Source organism: Terrapene carolina, unplaced genomic scaffold (genome assembly GCF_002925995.2).
Source record: "Terrapene carolina triunguis isolate 2854851 unplaced genomic scaffold, T_m_triunguis-2.0 Scaffold42, whole genome shotgun sequence".
Classification (NCBI taxonomy): domain Eukaryota; kingdom Metazoa; phylum Chordata; order Testudines; family Emydidae; genus Terrapene; species Terrapene triunguis.
Genome location: NW_020664393.1, coordinates 71,386,601 through 71,395,498, shown reverse-complemented (window position 1 = coordinate 71,395,498; position 8,898 = coordinate 71,386,601). Strand labels below are relative to the sequence as shown.

The 8,898-nt window shown below is 42.3% G+C and overlaps 1 pseudogene; it reads right to left on the bottom strand.

Annotated features, from left to right (window-relative positions):
* The window catches only part of LOC112117698, a 15,711-nt pseudogene extending 7,937 nt beyond the window's left edge, over window positions 1–7,774 (bottom strand).
* Between the last annotated feature and the right edge of the window lie 1,124 nt (window positions 7,775–8,898).

Sequence of the window (8,898 nt, the reverse complement as noted above, 5' to 3'; positions counted from 1 at the left end):
CATTAACTTGGGAAGCCCAGAACAAGAGCAGCAAATAACTGGAAGCTCCATTTCCATGCAAATTGTCCAGGACATGCTGTATTAGTGTCTCTCATAAACAAGAGAATGAATATGTACGTTAGAGGTTGTCTAAAGGAATGGTTTGCTAACATACTCTGTCTACAAGATTATCACATTAGTTTATTGAAGAAAAAAGTCCTATTACTTAACAGTCCCCGGTCTGAGGATAGAGCCCTTTCCCCCTCCCTCTGTTCGGCTTGACTTTTGTTACCATTCCAAAGGGTGCTATTTATTAAATCAGAGAGACCACTCACTCCAGGGCATATCCTGCACAATTATCACTCCCTTTCATGAGTACAGGAATAATAATCAAATCATACAGAAATTCCAACCAAAGCAACAAAACTTGGTAGGTGGAATTATGGGCAAGCAACATTAAATTCACGTAATTGAAGCTGGTCAGAGCTGACTTTTCTCCTATAGAGGTAGCAGAGAATTCTATCCTTTTAAGTTTTCAGACCGTTGGGTCTTACAAATGTGTCTCAACTTGAGCACCCTAAAATGGAGGCACCCAAAAGCACTAGTCATTTTTAAAAACCTTGGCCCATGTCCATAACTTAGCCCCTAACTATACCAATGCTACCCTGGCATTTTATTTAAAAAATCCTTTGGTAGGTTTACCTTAGAGTCACTTTCTGAAGATTTGTCTTTCTTTATGTCTGTTGCAATCCTTTCAAATACGTTAAGTAACCAGGTTTTGGATTTAGCCCAGTTCCTGTGAGAGGGGGAGATAATAAATGGAAATGGATTTTAAATGCACCTTAAGGAACAATTTATGAAGCATAAAACTCACCTTAAAAAAAATTCAGGCATCTGGGACCCGACTTCAAATCCGTCATCGTAATTCTGAAAATGCCTTTCAAACTCCTCAGTTGTTGGACAGAACCTTTTCCCAAACAGGGTTTTCATTACTGTTGGATACATGATATGTCTGTGAAAACAGAAGGTTAAAAGTCATTCATTCAAGCATTTTTTAAGGCAAGAATGTAATCTCTTGGGTTAGCAATATAAGAGTATTTAAGAGTGACTCTGGTGAGAAAAGTGACTATGTAAAATGGGAACCTTCTCACTCGGCAGATCTGATACTTGACTATAGTAGAATCAGATCTGCTGACTTGAAATACTTTAACAACTTTTTACTCCTGTAAGCCCTGCAGAACCAACACTGCCATGGGAAAGTGAGCTAGATTCCATTCTGGCTCACAATTCATTCAGGGTGAAATTGGCTCCAAACGGCCTTGCATCACATCAGTCCCCATTAAGCCCCCAAAATCAGTCTTATGTGGGACTTCGGTGACACATAGATTTTTGTGCTGACCCTCAACACAGAGGTGAATTTCACCTACAATAAATAAATATTTACGTGTTTAATAAACATACTGGATATCTGTGCAATAAAGCTGGATTGTAAATCTACGAACCTTACTAGGTCACTGAGATCCTCAGTTCCTTCTTTGCCCAAATGCTCCACGTGCTCATTGAATTCTTTACACAGAGTCTCAGAGAACTGATGCAGGTTAGAGGAACTCAGTTGTTGTACCATCAATTTGAAGAACATGCTACGGTTCTGATGAAAGCTTTCTTTGGAGATTGAAACTTAAATAGAAAATATACAGCATTTTTTGGAAGCCAGCAAGTTAATTCCCCACCCACCCACCAAAGCAGAATTTTGTTGAATTGGATAATGGAATAGAAAGTATTCTTATAAAATTTGTGGATGACACAAAGCTGGGAGGGGCTGCAAGCACTTTGGAGGACAGAATTAGAATTCAAAATGACCTTGACAAATTGGAGAATATCTCTGAAATGAGCAAGATGAAATTCAGTAAAGACAAGTGCACAGTACTACATTTAAAAAGGAAAACTCAAATGCACAAATACAAAATGAGGAATAACTGGCTGGATGGTAATACCGCAGAAAAGGATCTGGGGGTTATAGTGGAACACAAATTAAATATGACCCAACAACATGATGCAGTTGCAAAAAAAGCTAATGTCATTCTGCAGTGTATTAACAGGAGTGTCCTATGTAAGACACAGGAGGTAATTGTCCTGCTCTACTAAGCTCTGGTGAGGCCTTAGCTGGAGTATTGTGTCCAGTTTTGGGTGCCACACTTTAAGAAAAATATGGACAAATTAGAGTCTAGAAACCCTGACCTACAAGGAAAGGTTAAAAAAACCTGAGCATGTTCCGTCCTAAGAAAACATGACTGGGGGGGACCTGATAACAGTCTTCAAATATGTTAACGGCTGTTATAAAGAGAATGGTGATCAATTGTTCTCCATGTCCACTGAAGATAGGACAAGAAGTAATAGGCTTAATCTGCAGAAAGGGAAATTTAGGTTAGATATTAGGGAAATCTTTTTAGCTATAAGATTAATAAAGTACTGGGATAGATTGCCAAGAAAGATTGTGGCGTCCCCATCGTTTAAGGTTTTTAAGAACAGGTTAGACAAACACCTGTCAATGATGGCCTAGGTATATTTGGTCCTGCCTCAGCATGGGAGGATGGACTAAATGACCTTTTGAGGTTCCCTACATTTCAATGATTCTATAAGGAGTGCTCAAAAGGTTATATCAACTCCATGTAGAGGACCAGAACAAAGCTCATTGGCAAACTGTTTCCTCCGTTTTTCAACATCTAACATCAAGGTTACGTCTACACTGCAATAAAAGACCCATGGCATGGCTGCAGCTGGCTACAGGTCAGCAGACTTGGGCTCGCAAGGCTATAGAACATCTACATCTAAAAATGTCTCAGGCCTGGTCTACACTAACCCCCCAAGTCGAAGTAAGGTACGCAACTTCAGCTACGTGAATAACGTAGCTGAAGTCGACATACCTTACTTCGAACTTACCGCGGTTCAGACGCGGTCCACACGCGGCAGGCAGGCTCCCCCGTCGACTCCGCGGTACTCCTCTCGTTGAGCTGGAGTACCGCAGTCGACGGCGAGCACTTCCTGGTTCGATTTATCGCGTCCAGACCAGACGCGATAAATCGAACCAGGAAGTTCGATTTCCAGCCGCCGAACTAGCGGCTAAGTATAGACCAGCCCTCAGAGTCTGGGCTCCAGCCCGAGCCCAAATGTCTACACTGCTGTTTTATAGCCCTGCAGCCTGAGCCCTGTGAGCCTGAGTCAGCTGACCTGGGCTTTGAGACTCAGTGCTGCAGGTTTTTTATCGCTGTGTAGATGTACCCCATGAGGCCTTGATTGAGGTTTTGGGAACTACTAAAATAATGGGTTAGAAGCCAATGGAGATATGCCAATTTACATCAGCCAAGGATCTAGCCCAGTATTTCTGTGTACTGGATTCTTCTCCCAAAGTTTGTGACCTTGGATCCAAATAAGCTTCTTAATCTTGATATGTGACTTGATTTGAGGTCTACATAAGAGAATATCCTGTACCTGTGCGTTGGACGGCTTGCTGCACCGCTTCATCCAAATCTGCTTCTTTAGACTTCAGAAATTCAAGAACATCCTCTGTCTCAGTCACAAAGGTGAATCGATTTCCCAGAATGTACACGGTGAACACTGGCCCATACTAGAACAAACAATAATACAACAATATTTGTCAGGATTTTTTATTATTAGTGTATTTTATAGAAGACCAAGATATGTCCCATAAATTCAGCAATTGCCAATTAAACAAGAGTTAAAACCCACTTCAAATGGACACTGTCAAAATGAAAATTATGAGCCTGATTCTGCACTCTGTTATTACAGTTTTACATAATAAAACATGGTGTTAAAACATTATGAGGCCAAATATTTTAGAAGTTGGCCTTGTTTTTGTAATTTAGGTCATTTAGATGCCTAAATAGCAGACTGCATCCACAAATAACTGAGTGCAAAATAATGTCCACAAAAACATGATAGTGTTAACTCTATTGAATGGAACATTTTGTGTGTGAACATTTTCAGTGGAGTTGCACCAATGTAAAAGTGGTTTAATGGAATGGAGAATATTTAAAACCAGTTCTTACCCATAAAAACAACAAGGAGTCCGGTGGCACCTTAAAGACTAACAGATTTATTTGGGCATAAGCTTTTGTGGGTAAAAAACCCACTTCTTCAGATGCATGGAGTGCATGGAGTTCTTACCCATATTATTACTAGTAATGGGGTTTTGAATCAGCCCAGAATGCTTTGGGTTTACCTTCTATATTTCCATGGATAATGCAATAAGTCATGTAAGTTTCACTATTTTGTTTTCCTGTACTAGCACAATGCAGTTATGTTTTGATTTCCAGCAGTGAGCAATATGAATTGACCACATTTATACTACTTAACTGACTGCACCCATAAATCAGAGGGTTGGGTCCAATTGTGAGAACAATTTAATTGCACTCAGAATTTTGGGCCAACAATATTTGAGACTTGGGTTGAGGGTTAACTTAAAAAAAAAGTTTAAAAAGCCAAAATAGCTCAAATTATGCATTGCTACAACTATTAGGATAAATGTTCAGCCTGATCTTTATGAGGCCTGTTTTTATGGATACTATTTTGCTTTCACAATTATTTGTAATGCAATCTGCTACTTCGGCCTCTAAATAACCTAAATTGCAAAAACAAGGCCGACTTCTAAAAATCTGGCCTCATAATGTTTTAATAACATCAGGTGTTTTTATTCTATCAGTGTATACAGTACTGTGAGGTATGATACTAATACAAATTTGATCTGCTTCTGGGATCAAAATTATGTACTTGGACTTTCTGAGACTCCAAACAAGTCAATTAAGAGGATAGTTGTTGTGATTTAAATACTTCTCAGCTAGTAGCTGAATTGTATTAATCAATTCCTTTCACATAAACTGCTGAATATAACAATTTTCATTCACTGCATAACTGGGCAGGATTTGACGTGACCCATAAGAACTTCTGTAGACAGATTTCAGTGCAAGAACAGAGTCTTCACCCAAGTCTGCCTGAATTCTTATGCAGAGTTAAGAGCTCTGTAGGAGAAGATCCCCTCTCCTGTGGAACTCTGCTGGACATGGAGAGAAACTCTCTCTTTCTTGTGGTGATCCTGAGCTCCACAGTGTTAAGTGTTCCCCCACCCCCGATTGGCCTGTGAGATTGGGGAGGGAGAGGGGCTCTGTCCTCCCGCTGCACCTGTCCCCCGGCATGCTCGGCCCCTATCCGTGGCAGCCGGGCCCGGGCGGGGAATGGAGGGGGGCGGGACCAGCCGTTTCTCGTGCTGGCCGCTCTGGGTGGTGGCTCGGTGCAGCACAACGGCTGCCTGCAAGAACCTCGCTGGGAGCAGCAGGCTGCTTCCTGCCTGGGCCTGGCTGCCAGGGACAGGGGCTGAGTGAGCCAGAGTCCCCTCTCCCCCCAAGTATGTTTCTGGCTCACTCGGCCCCTGTCCTGGGGAGTGGGCCGCTGCCAGGCTCTCTCAGGCCTTGGCTACACTTGCGAGTTACAGCGCTGTAAAGCCTCCCCCAGCGCTGTAACTCACTCCCCGTCCATACTGGCAGGGCACTTACAGTGCTGTATCTCCCTGGGTACACCGCTGCAGGTACTCCACCTCCCCGAGAGGAATAACAGCTGCAGCAGAGTGGCTACGACTCACGGGTGTGAGTGTAAACGCTTGCAGCGCTGCACTAATCACCTTGTCAAGTGGCCAATCCTCTCCATTGTTGTGACCGGTGGCAGGAATGCGGAAGTGCCGGTTTCAAAGCTCGCACCACAGAGAAAAGCAAACAGTTTGCAGCTTGCTTTGAGTGAGTAAATGAATGAGCAGGGGGCCGGGAGTTCGGAACTTGCAAAATAGAGAGCTGACATGCTCCAAAAAGCACTCTCTCTCCCCCCACACTCCCTGTCACAATCCACCCCACCCCCCCGTTTTGAAAAGCACGTTGCAGCCACATGAATGCTGGGATAGCTGCCCATAATGCACCGCTCCCAACACAGCTGAAAAAGTTGCAAGTGTGGCCACGCCACTGCGCTGGCAGCTGGCAGTGTGGACAGACTGCAGCGCTTTTCCCTACTCAGCTGTATGAAGACAGGTTTACCTCACAGCGCTGTACAGCTGCAAGTGTAGCCAAGGCCTCAGGCAGCTGCTGCGCTGCACAGAGCAGTGACCCGGAGCAGCCTGCTTCAGACGCATGAGAAACGGCTCCATCCCGCTCCCCACCCGGCTGCCAGGGAGAGTGGCCAAATGTGCTGGGGGGGTGGGGGGAAGGCGCAGCAGGAGAAGGACAGAACCCCTCCCCCGTAGGTAACTTGGAGTGGGGACAGTACTGCAGCGGGCTGGGTGCAGGGCAGGGAGGTCTCTGGGCAGAGGAGACACGTGGGGTGGCCATGTGTCCTCCCCTTTAGATTGTGTCCCCCTAGTATGAGGGGAAACGAGTCGTCTATGACTGACCCCTGACTTCTAGCTAGGCAATTCTAAGTATGTGCATGGTATGATGCCATTGGAAGATTTTATAAAGTCTGCCCAAATGGCTTCTAAGTTGGTCAGAAAACAGAATTTCTGTCCTGTGGGAAATTCCAATGTGTTGCAGGGTGTGTGTGGTGGTGGTGGGTGGGTGGGGGGGTTGGGGGGGGGGAAATCATCCCAAATCAGAACAAACAGTTGAAAGCTCAAAATATTTTGTGGAATGGAAATTTCAAACTCTTTCAATTTGGAAACATTGCAATGACCTTATCAAAAGTTTTCATTTTGATAACATTGAAACATTACACTATTAAATATAATATATGCATGTGTAATTTAAATATGTATAATAACATTAAAGTTTTAAAAAAAAATTAAATTAAAAGTCTAAATGAAATGAGAGTTAGAGCTGAACTAAACAAGAATGTCAAAATGAAATGAAACAACAAAGTTAAAATAAAATACTGCATTCTGATTTTGAAGGTTTCAAATGTTTTCTGGTCAAAACGTCAATAAAAATTGACATGTTCCCTCAAAAAAAATTGATGTTGACGAAACATCATTTTCCAATAAAAAGCTGTTCAGCCGAAAAAGTTTCATCAGATCTACTTCTAACCTATACAGCAGTGGTTTTCAACCTTTTTTCATTTGCGAACCCCCTAAAAATTTTCCGATGGAGATGTGGACCCCTTTGGAAATCTTAGATATAGTTTGCGGACCCCCAAGGGTCTGCAGACCCCAGGTTGAAAACCACTTTTCTATGATAATGACAACCTATTGTGGACTCTCTAGACATAGTCTGTAGACTCCGCGGGATCTGCAGACCACAGGCTGAAAACCACTGCTGTACTGGAAACGGAAGCCGTTTCAAAGCATGGTTTGTAAGATCAGTGGGAAGGGGAGCCTTGTATTCTTCTCAGCATTAATAACAATAGGCTTAAAAATAAAGTATGGAAATTAGAATAGAAAAGCTCAGCTAATGGTATAAATTTAAATGGTCAAAAGTCAGGAAATGCAAAAATGAAGGTTAAATATTCAACCTGAAGTCTGCTTTCTTTTGCTTATACATTACAACACAATCTTCAGTTATATGGTAATATCCCATTTCTCCAATAATACATTACTTATTCACACAGTCTACAAGCTTATTACCTTGATTCTGGCTTGTTCTATAAACTTCAGAGGAGCTTTCCCAAACTGAAATGCAGCTCCAAACCAAGGGATCCAGCCGCGGATAAAAGGTGGGGAATTTGGATTTCTTGGCTGAAACAAAAAATACATGATAATAATAAGTCCAAGGACTAAAGACAAGACAACAGTAACATCTATGTCCATTTCCTCCCCAACACCAATGACTGATGATGTAGAGAAATGTTGCTGTTGATTCCAAACTGGCTTCTGCTGCTGCTTCTGAGGCTCCCTTATTGATGTATTGTAGTATTTATATAGCGTACATGGGTGTACATAGGGCTGTACACAGGGTAGATGTGCTGAATGTATCTGAACTGAAGAACTGTTTTAAATAAGATAAATGAAAAATGGGGTGTGGCTGTTACTTAGCATATGTGGGTGGGTCTGTGAAAAATGTTTGTAGTGTAAAAGAGGAGGGTTGGTTGATCATTAATTCAGAAATTCTTCCCATTGTAATTTATGGGTTAGAAGAAGACATAATACTAGGTGTGGATGCAGGACGGATATAGCTTGATCCAAAGTCCATTGATGTCAATGGAGAGATTCCCTTTGAGTTCCATGGGCCTTAGATCAGGTCCAAAGGGAGAAGCTAATGGTAGTATGGGTGTAGAAGGAAAAATGTGTAGGTATGTAAGGAATTTTGTAGTCTGGGCAATGACGATGAAGAGTTTGGATTTTATGCAGAAGCTGGCGAAGTAAGCTAGAACAAATAGAAGAAGGATGGCCAGTGGTTAGACTGCCAGCCTAGGAGTTCGAAGAACCAGGTTCAGTTCCCAGCCCTCTTACAGACTTCCTCTATGACCTTAGGAAAGTTACTCCATCTCTTTATGCCTCAATTGTAGCACTGGAATAATAGCATTTCCCCACCTCACTGGGACACTGTGAAGGTAAATGTATTAAAAATGGTGAGGTACTAAGATTCAATGGTGATGGTAGCCAAATAAGTACCATAAAGAAATAAGGTCAGAATGACAGGAGAGGAAAATGATTGTATCAACCCCATTTTGGATAGACTAGACTGGGGAGTAGAGAGAGTAGGTTATAGCTGTCAATATGAGAAATGAACAGGGATAGAGAATAAAGGACAACGTTTAGATTCATAGATTTTTTTAAGGCTGGAAGGAACTATTAGATCATCTAATCTGATTTCCTGTATATTACAGGCCATAAAATTTCACCCCATTACCTGTACTGAGCCCTGTATTTAGAGATGTTGATGTTGACATTGGCAGCAGGGAGTATAAATTAGATAAGAATTTGGCACTATG